This window comes from Giraffa tippelskirchi, chromosome 6 (genome assembly GCF_054371585.1).
Source record: "Giraffa tippelskirchi isolate mGirTip1 chromosome 6, T2T-mGirTip1v1.2.pri, whole genome shotgun sequence".
Lineage (NCBI taxonomy): Eukaryota > Metazoa > Chordata > Mammalia > Artiodactyla > Giraffidae > Giraffa > Giraffa tippelskirchi.
The window spans coordinates 51,519,362-51,545,833 of record NC_137280.1 but is presented as its reverse complement, the minus strand read 5'-3'; the positions used below and the strand labels follow the sequence as shown (position 1 = coordinate 51,545,833).

The 26,472-nt window shown below is 44.4% G+C and overlaps 1 long non-coding RNA gene across 1 annotated transcript; it reads left to right on the top strand.

Moving 5' to 3' along the window:
* Positions 1-3,955: 3,955 nt before the first annotated feature.
* Positions 3,956-26,200, top strand: LOC145511316 (uncharacterized). The gene is made up of 3 exons (XR_014057791.1): positions 3,956-4,071; positions 23,150-25,197; positions 25,877-26,200. It is a non-coding gene; the product is annotated as an uncharacterized LOC145511316 (long non-coding RNA).
* Positions 26,201-26,472: the final 272 nt, after the last annotated feature.

Below are 26,472 nucleotides of genomic sequence, written 5' to 3'. Positions count from 1 at the left end.
CCTAGATCTATTCTGAGACTGACACCAATTAGATGTAGCTAACACAGCCAATAGGTATTAAGGGGGTCCTCAAAGAACTTGCCTGCCAATGCAGGAGACGCAGGAGATGCCAGTTCGATCCCTGGGTTGGGAAGATCCCCTGGAGGAGAAAATGGCAACCCACTCCAGTATTCTTGCCTGGAGAATCCCACAGACAGAGGAGCCTGGTGGGCTACAGTCCATGGGGTTGCAGAGTCAGACATGACTGAAGCCATTTAGCACACAGCATGAGAAGCAGTATGTCTGAAAGAACAAAAAGAGAGAAGAAAAAGACAAAAGACAGAAAAGCAGAGGGTGAGGGGGCTTGCTCATGTGCTATTGTCCATGTCCATGTCTGTCTGTAAGAGAAGAGGAGACGCAAATCTGAGAGGGGGTTTCTCTTTAAAAATGACAGGGATGCTTGACTTTCGGTAGCAAAGTAAATACAGGTGGCAATGCTGTATCTACATGGTCACCCAAAAGATAAATAAATGAAAGGGCTAATGCAGAAATATTTAAATGTATAACTGTCAAAAAGAACTGATAAAAATGAATACTCATATTCATAGAAATAATTAAGTCTATCTAGTGAGTGACTGAAAACACAGAACCAATAGCTTTGAGCAGACTCAGGATTTTAGGCCTAAGTCCCAGCTCTACACCCACCAACTACTTGACCTTGGACAAGCTACCCCACCTCTAGAGCTTTATTTTCCAAATCTTTAGAATGGAGGTAATTATATCTGCTCCCAAGATTTCTGTGAAGATGAAAGAAGATACTTAGGACAGGTTTTGGCATAGACCAAGTGTTCCATAAATATTACCGCTCTATACAGACTAGCCTATAGTTTCACATCAAATACCAAAGCAAAACTTTGAAGGAAGAAACTTGTTGGAAGAGTCTCAGACTTCTTTGGTAAGACATTTCATGCCTTATTTAGATTGTATCATATTATTTGCTGCTTGTATTGATTGTAAACAACCTATTGCACTCAGTTTAACCTTTAAATTTTAATAACTTTTTAAAATTAATTATTATTGGAGTATAGTTGCTTTATAATGTGTCAGTTTCTGCAGTGCAGCAAAATAAATCAGCTATGCATATATATATATATATATATATATATATCTCCCCTCTTTCTTAGATTTCCTTCCCATTTAATTCACCACAGAGCAGAGGTCCCTGTGCTATACAATATGTTCTCATTGGTTATCTGTTTTATACCTAGTATCAATAGTGTATGTCAATCCCCCAGTTCTTCCAGCTGCCTCTTCCCCCTTGGTATCCATACATTTGTTCTCCATGCCTGTGTCTCTGTGTCTGCTTTGCAAAAAACATCATCTAAACCATTTTTCTAGATTCCACATATATGCATTAATATATATTTGTTTTCCTCTTTTCTAACTTACTACAATCTGTATGACAATCTCTGGTAAAATTTAGTAACTTTTAAGTAAAATTCACTTAATTAGAAAAATCAACAATTTAAATGCTAGAAGTTTAAATTATCAAACAAAAATTTGCTTCACTGACAGACATTCACACAGTTATTCATGTTTCACTTCTGGAGACAGCTACAGTCTTTATGCTGATGATTTTTGCTTTTTCATTTCTTTATTACGATGGGTGAGTGTGAGGAGCCTGCAATAATTGTCATTTGAGGAAGCTGCAACAATATTTAAATATCTTGCTTGTATTTCTTCCTTTCTCAATATTTCTTCCCTTTTCCATACCAAAATGGGGGGCAATATCAAATTAATATAATTTTGAGGAAAGTCTGTAAAAAAAATTTATTTAACATCAAATCTGGTTTAGTGGAAATCCCTCTATTAAGGAATGAGGTCATGTCTCTTGCAATGAATCATGTCCATTAAATTTATCTTCTTTTCTGGATACTTTCCTTCCTTCATTTTGTCATTTCCAAGTCTCTAATTCTTGTTGATTGCTCAGTTAAATGGAAGCACTGATTTTTTTTTTTTTAGCTTTGAAAAGAGCATGAAACTCAAGCTACAAAATATTATTTGTATCAATGTATCTGCTTTTAACTCTGCAATAATTTTTCCTATCCCGTATTTTTAAAAAAGCAAATACTGATTTAATTTTATTCAAAACTCTCCAAACGTTTTCTCTTCTGCATGGATATTTTCATGTGTGTCTTCTCTCTTTTGCCATCTTCTGACTGCTTTGATACTGAAAACAAAATAGGAAAGATGGTTGTTCCCTACTATAATATTCTATTACCCAGAAAAGTTACGGAGAACGAAAGTAAACCCTGCTCTTCACGTTGGCTAATAACTGATTCATCTCCATACATTTCTCTACTGTTCATTTTCCTTGATGCCAAAATTACACACTAAAAGATTACAGCTCCACTTAAATAACCCCCACTTATTTTCATAGACAGTCCGAGGAGAACTATAATCTTCTCAAGGATTCTTTAAAAGGTCTCATCTATTCCCAGGCCTTGAGATATGATCCAGTACATAGGATGTATCAGGATTTTACGCCTGGAATCAGTTATTTTAACAATGGAAGCAAACTTGGAAATCTACCAGCCCTGTACCCTCTTTTTACGTGTATGGAAACTAAGACTCAGAGAAGTTGTACTGTATAGAAAAGAATTATTTCACAAATATATGTGTATATATTATCTATAGTGCTTAAATTTTTATAGACTATCACATGAATCATCATAGATACTAATTAAGGGGATCTTGAAGACAAAACTAAGCTGTTTTTTATAACACTTGGCCCTTTTCAATTAATATTTTTAATCTTAAAGGAAATCTTTATGGCAACACAAATGATTTTATTTCCTAGCGGAGATGATTTTGTGTTTTGAAACAACGCCTTTATTCCAGGCTCAGATGCTGTGACCTCCTGTAAGTTCGGTTTCCCACCCGGGGCGGGGACTGCGGGCCGCCCAGGCCCCGCTCGCACCCATCTTGCCCAGTGCCCGGGCGGCGGCGGGGACAGCGACGGCCGCGACCAGACAATGTCCTGCATTCACGGCGGCCTCGGCCAATCACAGGCCGGCGCCTCCCGGCCCCGCACGGCGCCACCGGCCACGCTCGGGCCGGAGGAAAACCTGGCCTCCGGGCGGCCATCTGCGGCCATCCTGAGGCCGGGCGCCGTGCCCCGCCTGCACCCCTGCCCGGAGCAGCGGGCCCGGGGCGGCGGAGCCCGGGGCAGGGGTCGCGCTCGGAGCGCAGGACGCATCGCCCCCTCCGGCTCGTACGCGGCGCTGTCCCTTTAAGACGAGCCTCCTCCCGGGCCGAAAAGCGCGTCGGCGGCCCCGCCGCGGGGGGCAGCGACATCCGGGCTACCGGGCTGGCGACGACGACGGCCCCTCGGGCAGCTCCCAGCCTCTGCGGGACGCCCGGCTTGCCGCGGCTGAGGGGGGCGCTGCCAGGGAGGCAGGGGCGGGCTTCAGCGCCACGTAAGCCCCCGGCCCCGGTGCGCCTCGCCGCCGCCTGCCCCCACCTCGCGGTCGCCGGGGCTTGGAAGCCGAGCCCCGGCACGCGGGTCACGGACGCTTCGCCCTCGGGGCCGCGCCGCGCGCGCCCACGTCGGGTCCGCCCCACCTCCTGCGCGTGCACGGGGGGGCGGGGCGCCGAGAAGCCAGCCAATCAGCGGCGGCCGACCCGGGACCGCCCCTGGAGTCCTCGCGGGGGGCGGCGCGGGAGGCTGAACTTCGTGGGGGGCGCGGCGCGGGGCGGCTGGCGGGCTACCGACCGGGGAGTGCGGACCGGCGGGGGAGCAGGACACCGAGCCTACCGGCTCCGACTCGGCAGCTCCGCGGAAGTGAAAGGGAGGGAGCGGCGGGGAGGGGCTCAGGCCGCGCGTGAGAACCGGCGCGGGCGGGAGGAGGGGGGCGGCGCCGGGAGCAGGTGGTGCAGCCGGAGGCGGGGGAGGAGGGGACGGGGGCGAGCAGGCACGTCCCGGAGATAGAGACCTGGGGATGGACGTGCCGAGTTAATGAGCGTGAAGCCAGAATCTGTCAGGGCTTATTTATGCAGCACGGAGAACTTGAAGAAGTTGTGCACTCACTGGTGAGATGCGTTCTAAGATTTTTCTCTGTCCGCGTTTTCCTAAAGTGGGTACAGATTTTTGATATCTGGTAAAGTTTATTAAAATTGAAAGTTGATCACAATATTTTATCATGGGAGTTGGGGGCGGGGAAAAGGAACAAAGGGCATTTAAAAACTAATTTCTGCAAACTCTTCTACCGAAAATTTGAGAAAGAATGTATGTTTTCTGCAGTAGAGACACACTGAGTTAGTTTTTAGGGTAGAATGGGGGTGTATGCGGACATGAACAAACCTGCACCTCGAAGTCTCATTTTCCTCACCTGCAAAATGAAAGCCATGACCTCTACGTAATCTCTTAGATGTTTTGTGGTTCGATGCGATCGAGGCAAGGTGGAATATAAGCTTTGTCAGGTCGCACTGGAGGGACCTCCCTGGGCAGCTGTCCTAGGCCACCTTCTCCCCCCCAGATGGTCTCGTCCCCTCGCAGAGCGTCGTCCTGCTCCAGCCCACCTCGTCCTGAGGTCCAGGTGTGGGTAACCTGGGAGGCTCAGAAACCTCGTCATCTGGGTGTCCTACACAGAGCTCGGCACCTCCCCTCCAAACCTGCTGCGTCTACCATCTCCGCAGCTGCATCGCTGCAGCTCGGTCGTCAGCCCCTCACCCCATCGTCGAATCATTAAACCCCTGGGCCCGCTTTACTTCCGTACTTCTTGACGCCTGTTTGTCGCTGCTGCCCTGCTCTGGCTTCCTCCGCGCAGGCCACCGGCGTCTCCCACCTGGGTTACCGTAGTTACCTGCTCATTCATCTTCCTGTCCGGGGGTTTTGCTCCACCCTCATCTCGATATTGCGGCCACCTAGATACTTTATTGTAAAGTGTCGCGTGTAATCTCTTAGGGGATGTTTGTCACCCTCAGGATAAAGTCCTATCCGCTTTACTTCTCTTTATAAGGCCCACCTAATCCTGTCTCCTGCTAGATCTCTCACCACCGGCCACTCTTCCCACCCGTCCCCGGTTCCAGCCTATCTGAACTGCTTTCAGATTCTCTAAATGTGCCCAGTCCGCTCTGGCTTCTGCAGCCCTCCCTAGTCTCCTTCTTTCCTGAGAGCTGGCTTCCTGCCTTTCCCTCGCCTCCTTCCCCAAAGTGTGAAAGAATTAGGGGCGCCCACCGCACCCCTACCTCTGCAACAAACGATAGCCCTTCCCTGTGGTGGCTTGCCGTCCCGCCCTTCAGAGCAGGGGCTGTGTGCTGCTCAACATTGTTCCCAGTTCCTAGGAAGATCCCGGCAGTAGTGGTCGGAGCCGGGTGACCCTTTTAGAATACACAGTGAGGGGCACAGGAAACCGGTCGCTTTAGGTGTCTACTGACTGATTCATTTTATATTGCTGAATTTTTCAGTTTTGAATTCCTCTTCTCTTAGTTACAGGTTTCTTTATAAGAGTAACATTTTAAAAAAAAACAATAGGTTTTACTTAAACCAACTGTGATGTTTTTTGTCACAACTATAAATCTCTTTCTGCAGAAATAGTGTGTGTGGTTTATGAACTGAAATTCATGACCAGTGGCTGCTGTTCAATGCAAATGGACAGAAATGGGTTAAATGGACTCATTTTACACTCAGACTCTGAATCTCAGCTGAAAGTAATGCCCCAGTAATGATTGAGGGAAGGCATGGAAAGAAAGAGTATTAAGCTGAGAGTTTTGGTTTCTTATTTATTATTATTATTAATTTTTGGAATACCATTAGCCATATGTTAAGAAATTACTGATACTGACTTTAAAAAAACAACTCCCGATACACCTAATATTTTTCTTTTGCTTACAAGAAATGTTAGTGTAACAAACTGAAATTCTCATTTCCTTGTGTTTGAAGCTCACAATACTAACATATGTACATTTAGATATGTAGTATTTCTGAACACCGCCCTGCTACACACTTTCCAATAAAGTTCAACAGGAATTCTTTGTTGAGAGATGTAATATTTGGAGGGGAGGATAGGGGAATAAATCTTGACTACTGCAAATTGTTTCCCTGCAGCCCTGCTCTGAAGGAGATCCTTGTTGGTTTTCTCATTACTGTACAACTAGTCTGTTGATTCTGTTACACCTTGGTGGAAGGGAGAGGAATTTAGTAAGAAATAAACATTTTTAAAAAGAAGGGAGGGTAAGCTTATTTCTTTAGTAAAATAAACAACAACAACAAAAATCAACAAAATTATATAAGAGTAAAAGCAAGTAATGTATTTAAAGTATTTAAAGGAGAAAAAACATGCATTATAATTATTTACTATTTCTACACAAAAGTATTCTCTCAGCATGTATCATATCTGTTTATGGGACTCACCAAATGATTATTATAAACAAATGATAAGGGTTTAAAAAATGTGAGAGAAATGGCTTCTTTTGCATATGTCAGCTTGGGTAATTTTGAGTTTAGAAAACAGTTTATGTACTGCGATTTAGTAAAAATCCTATATTTTACTTACATTTTAGCTAGTTCTGTTTTTCAGTTTTTAAACCTTAAAAAAAAAATCTTGTTTACAAACTATAGAGTGGTAAAAGATTATTAAAAAAACTGTTTATAGTGAAACATTTTTTACAAATAGCTACTTTTTTTTTTTTAATATTTATTTATTTGACTTTTCTGGGCCTTAGTTTCAACATGTGGGACCTAGTTCCCAAACCAGGGATCGAACCCGGGCCCTTTGGATTGGGAACATGGAGTCTTAACCACTGGACCACCAGGAAATCCCCAACAAAATAGCTACTTTTAAGAGGTGATTCCCTGCGGTGGTCCAGTGGTTAAAGGTTCTGCATTTTCACTGCTGAGGGTGAGGGTTCAATCCCTGGTTGGGGAACCAAGATCCTAACAAAAAGCATGACCTAACAAAAGTAAATAAATAAATAAAAAGAGCATATCTACAATGATATACATTTCAGCCTTATTTAAAAATGTCAAACCTGATTAGGTGACACCTTGAGAGAATCACACATTGAGGCTGAGATCTAAGATTGCCATTTGCTGCATTTGTTGGTTTTAGCAGAGATTTCAAGCTGATTGGGCAGTCAGCTCAGCAGAGATATGCAGACAGTGATGACCAACAGGTAGCAAAGCGGAGAGAGGGTGGGATTTGGAATTAAAAGACTCAGGTCTAAATCAGATAGCTTTGTACCTTGGCAAGTTACGTCTGAGACCAAGGGTCCACATTTATAAATTAAGCGACTATTTGTCATCTTGACCACTGTGTCTGTGAGGATCATGTGAGGATAATATATCCTGCCAGCCTTGAAATACTAGATAACTTGTAGTTCCTGCTACTGTCCTACACATTCTGCTTTGTCATTGGAGACATTTGATTTTCATGGAAATCATAAAATTATATATGAATTATATATGTGTGTATGAAAGTGAAAATGTTAGTCCATGGAATGACCTCATGGACTGTAGCCCACCAGGCCCCTCTGTCCATTGGATTCTCCAGGCAAGAATGCTAGAGTGGGTTGCCATTTCCTCCTCCAGGGGATCTTTCCAACCCAGGGACTGAACCTGGGTCTCCCACATTGCAGGCAGAGTTTTTACCATCTGAGCCACCAAGGAAGCCTATATATATATATATGTTGCATGTTAAGTCACTCCAGTCGTGTCTGACTCTTTGTGACCCAGTGGACAGTAGCCCACCAGGCTCCTCTATCCATGGGATTCTCCAGGCAAGAATACTGGAGTGGATTGCCATGCCCTTCTCCAGGGGATCTTCCTGACCCAGGGATCGAACCCATATCTCTTATGGCTCTTGCATTGGCAGACAGGTTCTTTACTGCTAGCACTACCTGGGAAGCCCCAATATATATATATGTGTGTGTGTGTGTGTGTGCGTGTGCGTGCGCATGTATATACATATATACATGTATATGTATGTATATATATAAAGGAAATAAGTTACTTTTTCATAAACTATGACTCCTCAAGGAGGATTTATATATGCTTGCGTTTATTTGTGGATAATAACTGATATTAGAGATAATTGGGGCACCCTGTATAAAAAATAATCCTTGTAGTAAGGGTACAGAGAATGCTGCTATGTCTAGAACTTGTGGTGCTCTATGCGGAATGCAGGAGCAAGGGGATCTGTGTATGTGTGAAACTAATAAAAATGGATAAAGGAAAATAAGGCAGATAGTTAATGAAGTTCAGTTCAATTCCTCAGTCGTGTCCGACTCTCTGTGACCCCATGGACTGTAGCATGCCAGGCTTCCCTGTCCTTCACTAACTCCCAGAGCTTGCTCCAACTCATGTTCATCGAGTTAGTGACGCCATCCAACCACCTCATTCTCTGTTGTCCCCTTCTCCTCCTGCCTTCAGTCTTTCCCAGAATCAGGTCTTTTCTAATGAATCAGTTCTTCACATCAGGTGGCCAAAGTATTGGAGCTTCAGCTTCAGCTTCAGCATCAGTCCTTCTAATGAATATTCATGACTGATATCATATGTCTTTTTTTTTTTTAATTATTTATTTGGCTTCACTGAGTCTTAGTTGTCTCATATGAGTCCTAGTTTCCTGGCCAGGGATTGAATCCAGGGTCACTGCACTGGAAGCATGAAGTCTTAGCCACTGGACAACCAGGGAAGCCCCAGTAAAGTGTATCTTGTCCTTTGTTCACTGTCGAAGGCTAAAGAAGGAAGATATTTTTCAATGACAGTATTTATTTATTGTTATTTACCCATGATAAACCTGGAGAATAAAGTAGCAAAATGGCAACCAAAACACTTCTATATCCTTGACTCCTTCACCCAAGTTTGAAATATTTGGCCAGTGGTTAATTATCCTAGGTTTGACTGAAAACTTACGTGCAGAAAGCTATAATGCATGTGATGTGGATGGTTAAATAAATACAAGATGTATTTTCTCTCAAGGAAGAATTCTGAGAAAGAAAAGAAACAGAGCCCTAAGATGTTTGTGAATGAGCCTGCACTCTGCCTGGGAAGGAGGCTGGGTGGGCAACTTCCCACTGCTTCTAATGGGCCTCACCCAAGCAGAGGAGGCATCTCCTACATGAATACCCTACACTCACCCTGTACTGTTCCACCCTCAGAGTCTCATTCTCTTGGGTCCTAACACTATCCATTTTCTGAAGTTGCCTGTTAAAATATAAATCTCCCTGAGAGGAGTGTCACTGAAACTGGAGCTGACACCTACATAATCTTGTACCTGCTCAGCAGAGATGGTTCTTATCCTGCTGAGAGCAAGGAAGGGAACAAGATGGACCCATAAGAGCAAGTGAACAGCCAAGGTGGAGAGGAAGGTCCCACAGAGAGGAGACCCAGGCACGCTGACAGTTTTGCTGGGACAGTCCCTCCAGCTCTGTCTCTGTGCAGGTGTGACATCCTGCTGTGGGGTTCTGACCTTTGCCCTCAAGCTTTCAGATCTCCGCATCTGGCAGGACCCATAGCTCTTGACTGTCATGAGGTTCAGCTGGATTCAGACTAGCTTTGTGGTAAAAATGGCACTAGAAGAAAAAGCAGTCTGAAGGTCAGAAGACCCCAGTTCTTTGGGACTTTGAGCTATTCAGACTTCAGTTGCCACATTTGTAAAAAAGAAGGAATGATTCTGTTCCTATTGTACTCTGGGTTTTATCCTCTCCCTGCAAAGTTCTCTCCCAACTCTTTTGACTGTAATTAAGCCTCCACCACAGGTAGTAATAAACAAAACAAAATGTGGTAGCTCCTAAAAGGTGGAAACAACCTGAATATCCATGGATGTGTGGATGAACAAATGTGGTCTATACATACAGTGGAATATTACTCAGCCTTAAAGAGGAAGGAAATTCTGACCTGAGCTACCGCATAGATGAAACTTGAAGACATTATGCTGAGTAAAAGAAGCCAGACATAAAATAACAAATATTTCATGATCTCCCTTTCGTGAAATAACCTAGATTAGTCAAATCTCTAGAGGCAGAAATTAGAACAGAGATTATCAGGGGTGGAGGGGCAGAGGGTTTGGGGGAGTTACTGCTTAATGAGTACAGGGTTTTAGTTTGAGAAGATGAAAAAGTTCTGGACTAGATATAGAGTAGTGATCATTCCACAGCAAAGTGAATATAATTAATGTGACCTATAGACTTAAAAATGGCTAATAGTACTTCCCTGGCAGTCCAGCGGTTAACACTCTATGTTTCCATTGCAGGGGGGTGGGGGCGGTTCAATCCCTTGTTGGGAACTAAGATCCCTTATGCCCTGTGGTGCAGCAAAGAAAAAAATAATGGTTAAAATGGTACATGTCACCTTGTGTATATTTTACCACAGAAATATTTTAAACAAGCAAATATGGATGTACGCAGTGGGAACTGTCTGAGGATCTGCTTGTGTGGCCTGCCTGGTGCGCCTGACTTCCCTGTGTGGCTGTTTGACTTTTGACCCAATCTGAGTCTCTGTCCATGTGCCAGGACCCCCTCCGTAGCCCTCTCTGGGGAAAGCTGCTCATTCTTTCTCAACTACAGGTCTCTCCTGGACCTGACATGCTATCGGCACTGCCCTAGCTCTTCCCAAGTGGAACTCTGAGCTGTGACCTCCATCACCCACCTAGAGCCATCACTCCAGCCTTGAGTCTGACTTCCCCATGTCCACTGAGGACTAGAACTGCCTGCTTCCCAAGTGCATCCATGTGCAGTCTGTATCCCCAGCCTCCATCCTTTCCTGTGACTTTGATTTTATTACACCTGCTCTTCCACCTCGTGGAGATCCCTCCCTTCTGCCTCTCTTTCCCCCAGCACCCGCTGCACCTTTCAGGGAGAGTCACACACTCGTGTGCACTGCATCCCCTACACTTGACTGATGGTCTGCAGCCCCAGCTGAGCCCAGAGTGAAGTCCAGCGGGACTTTTCCTGCCAGTCTGTTGGTGGCCTCTCTTCATGTCTTATTTATATTAAAAAAAAAATAAAACAAATAAAAAAATCTGTTTATTTGGCCATGCTGAGTCTTAACTGCCACCCTCAGAATCTTCAGCAGCAGCATGAGAACTCTTAGTTGTGGCATGTGGAACCTTTAGTTGCGGCATGTAGGGCATGTGGGATCTAGTTCCCCAACCAGGGATCGAACCCAGGTCCCCTGCATTGGGAGCTCGGAGTCTTAGCTGTTGGGCCACCAGGGAAGTCCCCAAACTACCCTCTCTTTAAGTCTCATTCCATTTCACTGGAGGCCTCTGCTAATGCATGTTTTGGGGCTCTGTTTTGTCACGTCTCAGCCTTGTTCTGCATGAACAAACTTCATTTTTAACTGCTCTTTTTGCAGACCTCCAAAAGTGCTATACTCCTTCGGGTCCAATGGTTTGCACAAGGAGATCCTGCTGCCTGGCACCCACTTCTTCCCTCTTCTTTGTCTAACAGATCCTATGTGTTCCTAAGGGCTCAGCTCTGAGAAAGCCGGTACTGGCCCCTCCCTCAGGCTATAGGAGGAGCCTGTGTGCCCACGGCACCCCCTGCTTATTCCTCCCATCATACGTGTATTACGACTTTCCCACGAAAGGGCAGGGGTTTTGGCATCTTTATAATAGCATGCTCCCAATCTGATGCAGGCCTGACACAATAAACCTGTTCAATAAGTCACTGAATATACTTTTAAAAAATGCTTCAGTTCAGTTGCTCAGTCATGTCCGACTCTTTGCGACCCCATGGATTGCAGCACACCAGGCTTCCCTGTCCATCACCAACTCCCAGAGCTTACTCATGTTCATCAAGTCAGTGATGCCATCGAACCATCTTATCCTTATTTTTTATTTATTCCTTTATTTGGCTGCGCCAGATCTTTGTTTCAGCACGCAGGGTCCTTAGTTGCGGCATATGGGTCCTAGTTCCCTGATCAGGGATCGAACCTGGGCCCCCTGCATTGAGAGAGTGGAGCCTTAGCCACTGGAACAGAAGGGAAGTCTCCCCCTGAATATTCTTAAGAACACATTGTTTTTTAAAAAAAGGTACACATTGTTATAGGTTGGTCTAATTGATGATAATTTGCCTTACAATTTTATTTCTGTAATTTTGTTATCTTCTTATAAATATCATGTTTTTATCTTTTATGTTATCTTTTTTTACCTACTAATTAATTTTAATACTTGGCATGTCAATAGAATCAGGTTTGGATGCACATAACAGAAAATTCTCAGATAACATTAGTGTAAACAAAATAGAAGCTTGATCCCAATTCTGCAGAAGTTCAAGTACAGACAGTGTTGGGCTGATACCCATTTCACTCCCAAATCTTCAGGGATTAATTCTCTTTCAGCTTCACTTGGCCATCCTGAAGCTAGCTCTGTGCTCCAAGACGGAGGCCAGGCTGGAATTCCAGGAAGGAATCAAGAAAGGGTGTAGTGTGTACAGCAGCTGTCTTTCTGGAAGCTCCTCAGACGCTCACATACAGCATTCTTGTTCACATACTGCTGGGCAGCTTAATCACACGTAGCTGCAAGGGAGGCTGAGATACAGTCTGTATTCTGAGTAGCCATGTCCCCAGCTAAAATCTCCCTGGTGTGGAAGAGAAGCAATGAATATTGGGAGACAAAAAGAAGGAGAGGCCAGACCTGAGCATAAAAAAGATACAAACATGTCAATACCATAATCCAGTTGAATCTAGATTTCAGATGTATTCTTCCCAGCTCCTAATCTCCTTTGTCGAAAGGTCATGACATTTAGACTCAGGAGTTTTCACACTAAGCAAAGCCCTAAATTTCCAGATTTTCTCCTTTTACCAGGTAATCAAAGAAGTAAGTGCTGTCCCCTTGTCCTTCGTATGGGGCTCAGAGATGGGGCAGAGCCGGGTGGAGCTGAGGACTGTCAGTGGAGAAAGGGCTCAGTAGTAACAAAGGCAGGATGTCACGTTTCAATATGTCTGGTCTGGCCTCTGTGTCTCCTGGGCCCGCTTGGTTTTGTCCTGTTTTTCCCTGGCTCTGCTCTCCGGGCGGGAGTGTTCCCAGCAATTCCCGACCTCCAGCACCTGCAGTTCCGCCCCGGGAAGCTGGAGGTCTCTGCTCCTCCACGGGCCACTGTGGATGCTCCAGTCACCCTAGAGGAGGTGTCATCAGAGGCCAGAGTCTCTGCCCAGGCCCGGTGCAGATGTTGCCTGCAGGGGACCCCAGTCTGCACCACAAACCTGCCCTCACTTGTCACTAGCCTCATAGCCTCAGCCACCAGCCCTGATGGCATGCCCTCACTCCCTGTTCTCACTGTCACTCTCCAAGTGTCTCCTGATCTTTTCCCTTCCATTATTTTTCCTCCCTCCCAGTGCCTTCTGGGGTCCTCAGAAACCCTGATTGCTCTCATGGCTTTGTCTGGCTTTCATTCTGCACCTAACTCACTGTCAATCTCCTCCTCTGAATCTCTAACCTCCGTCTTTCCTCTGTAGCTGAGGACTCTGCTCCAGGCTCAGCATCCTCCTCTCTCCTTCTCTGCGGGCTTCTTCCTCTCCCCTAGAGCCCCCTTTACTGTGTGGAAAGCCCCCCCACCTTTTTTTGCTGCTCCATCCATTTTCTTTCTTTCATTGCCAAATAAGGAAGAACACTTTGCTTATCCATTGCTCGCAGTGATTCATCACCACTCCTAACCCAGTTCCTTGTCATCAGGTGGCACATGCCACCTCTCTGTGGTCCTCGGTGAGCTCCAAATTACATCATCCAATGAAAGCAACAGATTCCTTGATTGTAACATGACACTAACATCACTGCCCTTTCATTACAATTTTCTCTTGCCTTCCATCACACTACATGCTCTGGTTGTTTTCTCACGTTTCATGACCACTCTGATCAGTGATCAGTGGTAAAACATCACTGCTTCCTTGGTGGCTCGGACAGTAAACAATCTGCATGGTAAAGAATCTGTGGGAGGCCTGGGTTTGATCCCTGGGTCAGGATGATCCCCTGGAGGAGAGCATGACAACCCATTCCAGTTTTCTTGCCTGGAGAATCCCCATGGACAGAGGAGCCTGGTGGGCTACAGTCCATGGGGTGGCAAAGAGTCGGACATGACTAAGTAACACTTTCACTTTTCTGACCACACTGATCAGTGATAAAACATCAGGGCTAACATCTAATGTTTAATGAGCACTTATTTTGTGTCAGGCAGGTCAGATGGTTTACATACATCATTTCCTTTAACTCTTGTATTGACTCTGTGGAGGAGATGCAGTTATTACCCCCACTTTACAGATAAGGAAACTGAGGCTCATAGGCCTACAAAGGTCAACAATGTGCTCACAATGACAAAACTAGTAAGAGTTAGAGCTAAACTCAGACCCTAGTTTGCTGAATTCCAAACCAGGAGGATGCACTGGTTCTGTTCCACCTGTTGTCCCTCATTTCCTGATTTCACCTTAAATATGAGACTTTCCCAGGCTTTTCTGTTCTGGGCTACCTGTTCCGCTGGGTATAGACACTTACTTTTAAAAGGAAGTGTGCTTTCACAGAGTGAGCACTCCATTTGTTTTTACTCTATTATTATGGAATATTTAAACACAGAGACAGAATTGTGTAATGATCCCTTACCCTGTCTCCAGGTAACACCACCCAAGTCCAACAGTCATCCACTGATGGCCACTCTTGTTTTGTCTGTACACCACCATTCCCCATGCTCCCCACCAGATTATTTTGCAGCAAATCTCAGAAATCATATCAGTTCATCTGTAAATATTCCACTATATTTTTAAAATGTTGTTGTTTAGTCTCTAAGTCATGTTCGACTCTTTTGTGACCCCATGGACTGTAGCCCACCGTGCTCCTTCTGTCTGTGAGATTTTCCAGACAAGAATACTGGAGTGGGTTGCCATTCCCTTCCCCAGGGAATCTTCCTACCCCAGGGATTGAATCCACGTCTCCTACACTGGCAGGCAGGTTCTTTACCACTGAGCCACCAGAGAAGCCCTTTTAAAATGTAAGGACCCTTTAAAAAGCCTTAACCATGAAAACATTAGTATGTCTAAAAATGAAAAAGAATCCCATAATATCAGCAAATATCCAATCAGGTCACATTTCCTCAGTTGTCTCATAAAGTTTTTAAAGAGTTGGTTTGCTCTTTGTTCAGATCAGGATCCAAATAAGGTCCACACACGTCACTCTTTAAATCCCCCTTAATCATTTGATTCCCCTTTCCTTTTTTCCTACACCCCCAGCCCCCACAATTTATTTGTAGAAAACACTCCATTCCTTGGTGCCCAAAATCCACCCTGTGAATTTTGCTGATAACATCCCCCTAGGGTTGTTTAACACATTGGTCCCTCCACACATCCAAATTTCCAGTAAACTATAGTCAGATGGAGAGGTGTGAGCTGATTCAAGTTCATTTTTCAACAAGATGATTCTGTAGGTGAAATGATGTACTTCCATCAGGAATCTTGTTTATTTAGGTGGCTTCCAAGTCTGTATCTAGCTTCATTCCTTTATCTTAGGCTAACTGATATTGGCCATAATCTCAAAATCAGCAAGTCTAAAAACAAATTTATCTTCTCCCACACAAGCTTTCCCTCTTGACAACTTCTCTGTCTCTACCATTTCTGCTGTCCTTTGAAATGTCTTGGGCTCCTAGTCTCAGGGCCAAACTTCACTCTCCCTTGGCTCCCATATTTAGTCACAAAGACCTGCCAGTTCTCTCTCTATAGGGTGTCAGAACCCTTTCCCCTTGCATCTCATACCCATTGCCCTTGTACAGGCTTTAAAAGTATTACAATACCTGCCCCCCGCCCCACTGGTCTCTCTTTCCTCACTTCCATTCCATAAACTGCCATTGGACCAAGGTCACACCTGACATCTTCCTTCAGTGCTGAATATTGGAGCATCAGATAAACAATTACTCAAGCTCTGGAATAGGCAAAGCTTCTCTATGAGGATAATCCTGGATTTGTCTCAAGGGACACCCGTGGCACCACACTAGGAGGAAGGCAGAGTTGCCTGTCATCCTGGTGAAACTCTGCTTGCTAGCAGCTTTCTTTGCTTTCCTGGTAGGATGTTCACACTTCTGTGTTTGTTGTTGTTGTTGTCCAGTTGCTAAGTCATGTCTGACTCTTTGCAACCCCATGGACTGCAGCACTCCAGACTTCCCTGTCCATTATCTCCCGGAGTTTGCTCAAACTTATGTCCACTGAGTCGGTGATGCCATCCAACCGTCTCATCCTCTGTCACCCTCTTCTCCTCCTGACTTCAATCTTTCTGAACATCAGGGTCTTTTCCAATGAGTCTGCTCTTCGCATCAGGTGGCCAAAGTATTGCAGATTCAACATCAGTCCTTCCAATGAATATTCAGGGTTGATTTCCTTTAGGATTGACTGGTTTGATCTCCTTGCTGTCCAGGGACTCTCAAGAGTTTCAAACACTTGTGTTTGTCTGGTCCTAAAACATGTGCCTGGCTGTCGACCAGTAATACAGATTGCCAGCCACCTCGGCCTTGCTCTCACGTCACCCGCTGGCTGGCTCTAATTACAAGCCAAGCACACAAACACCCAACAACACAAAGAACTCCCAGCCCAGAGAGGGACGTTCAGAGAAAATTCCCTCGGAGACATGCTATCTGTCCACTCTTCCAAGAACTTCACTGAGTTAACCAGTGACCCTCTGCATCCTGGATGCCCTTCAAACAAGAGACTCTTGAACATTATCTGGCTAATACTGCTCCTGCCCACAACTCACCGTCTGTGAGAATTCCCATGTGACACTTTCTTATAAAATTCGACAGAAAGAACTGGTATTCACAGAGCTGGTATGCCATCCTTTCCATAGAAAAAGCTATGGGTTTATAGTTTCCCTTTTTATGCTGGTTATCAAGAGGCTGAGATAAAATTGCAAGGTCCAGTAATGGCTTAATCCTTTTCATTAGAAATTTTATATTTTCTCCGAGGTCCTGATTTCTGTTTGTATTTCTCCTTTAATAATTTTGTGTTGTTAATTATCTCATAAGCATCTTAAAATGCATTTTGGAATGATCCCGTGTGTGTGCTAAGTGAATAAAATGCTATTGCATTCCTCCACCCAGGCAAAAGTTCATTGATTTACCTCATCTGACTTCAAGTTTGCTTGTTCTGTACCTTCTGATGGGGATACTGCCCTGTTCTATGGTCCCACCAGCACCCCAAAGCCCACCCACCCCAGATACCTCGGTTCAAATGTCCTCATCTCCCCACGAACCATCCTGACTCCCCAGCCTGGAACAAGCTTGCCCTCCTCTGAGGGCCTTTCATGTTGTTTGTATGCTATTCATCCACCACTTCCCATGCATTGTCTTTTATTGTTAGTTTTATAAGCTATTTTTTAAATTAAAAGTAATTTGTACATACAGTAGAAAATTGAAACTGTACGAGACAGGTTGCACAGGAAAAAGTATCTGCCATCCACAATCGCCTTAGAGGCAACCACTATTGCTAGTCCTTTTTGTATAATTCCAGACACATCTATGCATTTACAAACATATGGATATAGGTGTATGCATACATATATGTATATATGTGTGTATATGTTTTCTTACAAATTCTTCTGTCCTTTTTCCCATAGCTATGAACATAACACATACATTCTTCTGCATCTCAACTTTTTTTTTTGCTGCACTGTGCAATTTGTGGGATTTTAGTTCCCCTTCCAGAGATGGAACCTGCACCCCTTGAGTGGAAGCACAGAGTCCCAACTGCTGGACCACCAAGGAGGTCCCTAGACATTTTTTTTTCAGTACAACATTATGACTTGGAGATGACAGCACATCAGTATGCAAATATCTACCTCATTCTCTATGATACCTGTGCAGCTTCTGTTGTAAAGATAAACCTTAATTTATTTGATTAGTTATACATCATGGTTGGTATCTCTCTGGCTTAATGTACTCTTTCTGAGGGCAATGTAGCGAATATAACCACAATTAGTATTGTCCTCCACAAATCCCGGGTATGGTATCTTCCACATAGGAAAAGCTTAATAAATAACTGATGGTCGACTTTTATCAGTAAATAGTCAAACAGAAAGTAATTCACCTTTATACAATGTTTTAGGAGTAACTTGAGAAAGTCTTACAGCATCAGCCTTTCATCTATGGCCATCTTTCAGTGACATTTTCTGCAGTCTGGGCTTGACCTTGAGGTGTACTGTATCTTAGTTCATGAAGAGAGCGCTGAGGGGGCCTGAGCCTGGGGCAGGGCCCCCAGAGGACGCACTGGGTCCAGCCAAGGTCCTGCCTTCAGCGTCAGGAGCAGGGATTCTGCAGGACTGAGAGAAGCAGCTGGAGCTTTCCTGGTGGCTCAGTGGTAAAGAGTCCTCCCACCAATGAAGGAGACACAGGTTCCATCCCTGATCCGGGAAGATCTCTCACGCCTTGGAGCAGCTAAGCCTGTGTGCCACAGCTACTGAGCTTGTGCTCTAAAGCCCAGGAGCTGCAACCACTGAAGCCCAAGTGCCCTAGAACCTGTGCTCCACAACAAGAGAAGCCACCACAATGAGAAGCCCAAACACCGCAACTAGAGAGTAGCCCCTTCTGTCTGCAACTAGAGAAAAGCCCATGCAGCAATGAAGACCCAGCAGAGCCAAAAATAAATAAATCAAGGTTTGAGGCAAGGGAAATGCATGTGATTATAGAACGTGGTATCATTTCCCCAAATTCATTCTCATTCCACTGCCTTGATCTGTACCCTCTCTGAGCCCACATGTACTATTTGACTCTTGATGGGAGACGCGTGCTAATATTACATTTTCTCTTCTTGAGAGAGGTAATCAAGAAACAGGTTTTGGGGGAATTATGTGTAGCTGTGCTTCTGCAACTTTCAACCTAGGTAACTTAGACGTGACCTGGGGGCAGTGGCCCCACTGCAGCTCTGGGAGGATGGGATGGGGACCCAGTGGGTGGGACAGAGAGAGCCCCGGGTCCACTTAGCTCCCGCCACTGTGATCCCAGGAAGCTGTGCCTGCCCAGGAACCAGAGTCAGCCTGCAGAATGACATCTAGGGAAACTGCCCAGAGGAAGGCTTAGGAGACAGGTTAATATGGAGTCTTGCTAGCTTTCTAAATGAAAAGCCCCAGCATAGTAGCTCCACCACATTAGAAACACATTAGAAACATATTAACAAATAATTACTTTGGAGAAAGTCAACTCTGTTAAATTACAAATTAAGATAAAATTAGGAATATTTCTCCTTTCAGATTCAAGTGCACAGGATATATACAGTTTTTAAATGATTTCTTGCTGTATCTAGCCATCCTCATGCCTTAAATGCAATGCTCATTCCATAAACATTTGTCACGTGCCTCCTCTCTGTCAGGCACCCTACTATGTGCTGGTCTTGAACTAACCTCTCACAAATCTGAGTGCGGTACCGGATGGGCACATTCCCAAGATCATATTTCAGCGTGGAACAGTGAGCAGAGAGGAGTTTGTGTCTCCACCCAGGAGAAGGGATGATTCGTCGCATCATTCTCAAGTCCGTCTTACCCAGAGATGCAGCCTGAAGAAGATCCTGTGAAAATCAGGGTGCGGACTCATCTGTCAAGTGTCTTTTTCCCCTTTAGAGCAGAGGTGAGTGTACACAACTGGATGTAAAGGAGTTCAGTTCACAGCAGATCATGAGGAAGGCACGGCGTCTTTCCACCGTTACTGGATTTCTGTTTGGCGTTGAGAAGACCTGGGTTTGGATCCCGCTTTTTCATTCACAGCAGGGCAGTCTCTCATAATGCAGATGCCTCATCTGTTGTATAAGCATGATCTGCAAAGGCAAAATCTAATATTTTTTTCTACTGGGAATATTTTGACCGAGGAGGAGGAGGACTGCAGCACCATGTGCTAGCAAGAGTTATTGGCAAATAACTAAACAGAGTTAAATGTAGGAGCATCATGAGGTCTGACACACGCGGTATGGAATTAGGCAACCTTAAATTATGACCTGTTCTCATTTTACGTATCAGAGTACAACTTTGAGTTTGACACAGTTCAGCCTAGAACTGTCCAAGAACTTGCAATGATAATATTATGTCCTTTTATGTCCCCTGTATGATACTGACACTGCTGAGATCACCGGAACAAAAACAGCACCCATGGCCTTGACCTGGTTATCACTGGAATCCAACCAGATGAGCCAACCAGCCACCCTGAAACTTAAGAGAATAGAAGGAAGAGGAGATGTACTTAGTTATTTCTCTGTTGTTAACATCTTTCTCTCCCCAAAGAGGATTTGAGATGGCCAGTAACCTCTGCATAATATAATCCCACACAGTCACGAGTTGTGTGTGATGATATGTGTGTGATTCAAAGAAAGCACACGTGACTGTGGCTACTTCATGAACCATACAAGGTGATCTTGCCTGGTCCCTGGGAACCTGCTCTGGTGATCTGACCAACTATCCTCTTTGGTCCCTGCAGATGGCAATGACTCCCCCGTGTGAACCTGGCAGTTCTCCAGTCTGACTCCTTTTCCCCAGGGTTGAACATCACTGAAGCTTCCTTCAGTGCCTCTGCACTCTGATGCCTCTGCATTCCCAGCTCAGGACTCAGGGAATCCTAGGACTCCAGGAGGGTCCTTTCACTTCGTTTTCACAGCTTCTTTCTTCCCCATAGAGACTGTTCCAAGACTTGAATCCTTGTCTCAAATCTCCTGACCCTCCGTGAACATTTGAATCTCAGGAGATGATTAACCACTGAACTGGGGGGGAGGGAGAAGCTTTTATAAATGCATTTGCTCAACTTTCTGACATCTCTCTCCACTCCAGCCTGTAAACTTATTGCCATTGTTGCCGGCCTTCCTTTGGTTTCAAAAAGCCTGGTGTTGCTCTTCCCATTAACCCTCTGCTGGATGCTTCTTCCTCCCAATAGGCCTGACTCTCCTATGTCATTTCCCCTCTGCCTCCTGGCTCCTGTCTCTTATTCTAAAGTAACGCTGTCTTTTTTTTTTAAAAAAAAAAAAACAACTATTACTCTCCCTTTAATGGGAGTTCTCCTGTAGATGCTACTCCATCTCTTCATTTCATAACCGACCTTCTAAGAAAAGAAGTCTGCAGTCTACACCATCTGCCTACACTTCCTCAACACCCATGCACTTTCTCTCCCCTCTGTGATTAAGTTTAACAAAGACCAAGTCCATGAACACTTGTTATTCCTTCCATTCTTGTTCTCTCTGTGACACTTGGCACTGTTGCCCCTTCCCTTCTAGAAACTCTGCTTCCTTGATGTCTTACTGTTTCTTTCAGACAATGATTCATGCATCTTTCTCCAGTGGCTTCTCTTTTTCTGCCTATCTCTTAACATCTGTTTTACACGGATAAGTAATGTTCCCAATGAATCACTCCTCCCTCTGGGCTCGCCTGGTGTTGAATCCCGGACCATGCGACTTGCTTTGGCCAATGAAACATCAGTGAACGTGAAGTCAGCAGAGTCTTGACAAGGGCTTGTGTCTTGGCACTTGCCTTCTTGAAACACTCCTCAGAAACTTCTGTGTCCTCTGGATGACTAAGATGAAAGACCAAGAAGAGAGAAAGGAGAGAGGGAATGTCAAAAATACCAGATTTTTCCAACTGAGTCCAAAGCCAGCTCACCCACCAGATGAATCATACCTTGTTTTGGTTCAAGCCACTAAGGTCTGGGATGGCTTGATATACAGTAATAAACAACTGAGAAAACCTGGTATTTTAAACATTCTTATTGTTGTCCTGCATTCCTCTAATGTTGCATATTTTTCTGGAAATCCATTCCAATGGTACCATTCATATGTCATAATTCTTACACTTACGTTTCTAGACCAGATCAGTCTTCTAAACTCCTATCTCTTACTTACTGGACATCCCCACTTGAATATTCCACAGACCACTTTGAATTCCCACACCAAAGCACCAGGTTCTTCCACAAACTTCTTCCTGCTTATTACTTATCTTGGTTAGTGATACATCTACTTACCAGTCACTCAAGGAGAGAACTTAGAAGTGAATCTTCAACCCCTCCCTTTCATTCACTTATCAACAATCAGTTGTTCACCAAATCTTATCAAGTATGTCACCTAACTCTCTCTCACATTTATCCCTTTATCTCTAACACCTCGAATACGCCCCTGGTCAAGGACCTCAACATGTTGTACTTGATCAAAAACCTCTACTGTCTCCCTGCTCTGAGGTTTGGTCCACACAGCCGGCATGTCCATACTTGTTCTGATCATTTTCCAGCTGACAATCCTTTTGCGGCTCCTCACCTATGGAATAAGGTAAATATTTATTAATATGCTACTAAACCCTTTCTGACCTGGCCTTGCTCATATTTCCATTGTCATTTTCTGCTCTTTCCCTGTGTATACTGTGCTCTGAGCCAAATTACTCGCAGTGCCGACACTAGCCATCTGCCCCATGGATGTCTCAGACAGTTTTCCTGCCTGTTACCTCCCCTCCCCTGCCATCTGCAGAGTCCTTGAAGACTCAGATTAAATGTCACATCCTCTGTGAAGCCTCCCCTGCCTCTCTGGGCAGAAACAAAATGAGGCATCTCTTCTGAGCAAACATGTACCCAGTAGTACCACGAATGTACACATTTTTTAAATTGTGGTGATGTACTTGAATATCTGTCACCCCTGATAGAGTCAGAGAGCTCCTCCGGGGCAGGGGTGGCTTTATTTTTGTTTTCACAGCACCCAGCACAGTGTCTGATACATGGCGAGCGTTCAATAATTACTGAATAAATAAGACACTGTATTTTCCCACTTGTAACGTTTTGTTACAGTGCCTTATAATTGGCTAAGTTAGCACCTTGGATTTCCATTTATTAGTCTCGAAATAGAGACGGGAGACTTTAAGTGTTGTTGAACGTGACTTAGGGTAAGTCTGGTGATAAGGCATGGAAGTTGGGAGAAGAGGCAAGTGCCTTGTTCCAGGTGGGTGGCCAGGCTGTGTTGGAACCACTGCCTCCATGCCCCCAGCAGTGCTCCTTTCAGACTGAGACCACCTTCTTCCATCACAGAGGGAGTGGTCCAACATGCTGCTCTGTTTTCCTGTGGGATGACGGCCCACGTGACAAGCATTTAGGAACACCTTGAGTCTGAACAATAACACCAGAAGTGTGGAATTGCTTTTATTTCTTCCCTTTTCTTGCCTTATGAGGGTTTCTTCTCTTTTTCTCCCTGCTTCAGGTCCCGTTTCCCACCGTCTGCACCCCATCATTGAGGTCTCTCAAAGGAAAGATCTGACTTGTGACTCTCTGAAGTCTTCAGTGCCCCCCCCACCCCCAATGCTTTTGGGATTCAATCAAGGGCTCTCCTTGGTCCTGCCTACTTCTCCAGTCTAATCTGCCACCCCCTGACTCTACCATTTCTGTAAGTAGGTAAGCATTCACTGGGTACCTTTGTGCGAAGGCTCTGTGCCACTTGGGGATGCCAAAGGACAAAGCGTAGCCGTTGTCCCCAAATAGCTCACAACCCAGTGAGAAGATAAGACAAGAATGAATTGTAATTTAATGTAAACCAGTATAATGGGGACAAGTATTGAAAGGATGAGAGGACAGCCAGCCATCTTGGGGACTCACAGAAGACCAAGCAGGACCCGCCCTCCATGTGCCACTTAGTATGGAACCACTTGCAGTGACCTGTGCTCACCAGGCTTTGAAACCTCTGGACTTCGTGGTCATCCATCCTGCTCTCTTTGTTCCAAGGAAATCCTCGAGCCCCCTTTCTTCAAGGAAGCCTGTTCTGCTGTCCCAGCAGCCAGAACCACTCCCTTCTTTCTGCTGCCACCAAGCGTGAACTCCATGTCAACAGGGAGCTCGCTGTGCCCTCCAGTACTGCCACATAGTAGGCATTGGATCAGCGTTTGCTAAAACAACTAATGATTCTCTTAGGGAGCCAACAGTGGCCTGATCACAGCCCTAGTGGCTTCTTTTCACCTGGTCTCTTCACCATTCCGATCCTGACAGTTGCTAGCAAAGGCAGTAGCAGCCAGGCCCATGACCAGTGGAATATGGAGGCTGAACTTGCATATCCAATCAGATTCTTTCCCCCATAAAAAGCATCAGCTAGGAACGTTACACTGTCCTTCCAGTGCTGTAGGAAATGCTTTTCAGACTTCTCTTTTTGGTGCTTTCTTCAGCATTTATAGCCCTCTAGATACCTAGATACCTTTATTTTTCTCTATCTTTTCTTTCCAAAAAATTTTATGGATTAAACATACTCAGTCAGAATTTATTACAGTTAAGTTTAAAAAACTTTGTGAATAGCTATCATATATACTATTTAAATTCTATATATTTTCAATGACAGTAAATCATTATTTAATGATAAAATATCCTTCTGGAGCTTGCCAAAATCATTTGGAACCAATTTTGATCAATGATAAAGTAGAATAATATAGCTTTTAGTGGAAAAAAGAAATTGGGCACTAAAAAGTTATTTTCTATGACTTACAAATTGGCTCTGAACACAGTTTCAAAAGATGAGTTCCAAAAATGCATCAAAGTCCTCAACACTGGAATTGGTGTAATTGATTTTAACAATTCGGAAGAACAGATAAGGAAAAGCAGACAGCTTTCAATTGAGTGTGTTCTAAATAAAGTTTGGGTATTAGAGGTTGTTACATTATGATTATATTCCCAGAGACAACTATTTATTTGTCTAAGCAGTAAGGCAGACAAACTGTAGGTCAGGTAGCATTAGTTTGAGTTCTTAGAAGAGACTGTTTTCATTCATTTCATGGGGCCTATAAAACCTTTTTGTAACAGGTCAATTTGTCCCTGGAATTTTTCTCAACAGTTTTCTGGGGGCACCCACTCCATCCCACCTCTAGGCCCACCTCCAGGCCTCTTGCACTTTTCCTCTGCCCTTAGCACTAAATCAAAACCACCAGCCCATTAGATCCTACACTCCATTCTTACTGTATCTCCAGCGCCTAGCACAAGGCCTGGAACTTCTTAGACACTCAATATTGAATGAATGAAGAAATCTCTAAATTTGTTAGTCCTGCTAGGTGTTGGGAGAACAACCCATTGAACTAATTTGCACTCATCTGTGAATGACCTGGAGTCCCTTATCTGTCCCTAAGGTATTTGCATACTTAAAGGGAAAGCTTGTGAATTCAAATTATTCTCAATGGGAAAACTTCAATAGTGAAGCAAATGGAGAGAAAACATTGGAGGGTAAAGGGTAGGGCTGGGGAGGGGGTGGAGAGGTTGTGACTCCTAGCTAGGGCAGCCTAGGAGTCTGACCCTGAGGCCTTTCACTTTCCAAGGCCCCACAGCTCTGCACTGTTAACCACTTCGGAGAGCTTAGAGACTCCTCTCCTGTGGGAACCAGGAGGGAGATTAACCAGGGAGGGGCTGTAGGGCTGCTGGTCTCCACCTTGAGCTTTGGTTATACTATATTACAGTCTCTTATATATTTCAAAGGGAAGTGTCCTCACTTTCTAGTTAAATATACAAGGGCACAGGGGCGGGGACCTCCTCATAGTCAAACATATTTGTTAATTAAAGGTTAACTAATATATTTTTGGGCTTCCCAAGTGGCGCTAGTGGTAAAGAACCCACCTGCCAATGCTGGAGACACAGGAGACACAGGTTCAGTCCCTGGGTCTGGAAGACCCGCTGGAGTACAAAATGGCAACCTTCTCCTATTTTCTTGCCTGGAGAATTCCATGGACAGAGGAGCCTTGTAGGCTACAATCCATGGAGCTGCAAAGAGTCGGACAGGACTGAGCACAGCACAGTATACTTTTAGTTTATGTAGCTATCATTTTTTTTTAAGGTGGTATATTGACTTGAAGTATACCCACATCTGACAGAGAGCTGGGTATACTGTGAAGGATAGAGATAAACACTTTTATGCCACTTTTGAGTCCTCTAACATGATCTGTTACTAGTGATTTCTCTGCAGACATGTGTCCTGTCTTTAACCCCACCCCCACCCCTGCCCACCCACCACACCCCCAAGCATCCCCCATATGCTTTCACTGAGAGATGCAAACATAATGGAAATGTAAACCTGACCTCAGAATTCTGATTCTTGGTTTATGAAGTGAACTATAAAAAAAGACAGAAGTTGACTTTAGTGTTTCCTAATTTTTAACATAAGAATTTTCTGTAAGATCAGCCTTCTTTCTGCTGTTTATTTGTACATTTCTTGCATGAAACATTTACCTCTTTCAAAAGACCATTTAAATGTGTGATAGAAAAAAGCCCAAACCAGTTCATTTCAATAAATGACAGTATAACACATATTTAGAAAATCATTACTAATGTTAGGAAATGTTTGAGTGATTAAATCTAGGATAATCAAACTTTATTGAAGAGTTGTAGTAGTAATGTAACAAAAGAGTTTTGATTAATCTTTGCTTCAAAGAAATATATTGTGATAGCCTTAGCACTACAGGAGCTAAATGAAGAGAAATTCTATTTTGAGTTTGTTTTGGAGTCCATTAATAGCAATTGGCTTTCCTCTGTATCTGTTATAGGTCCCTATTTGGTTGATAT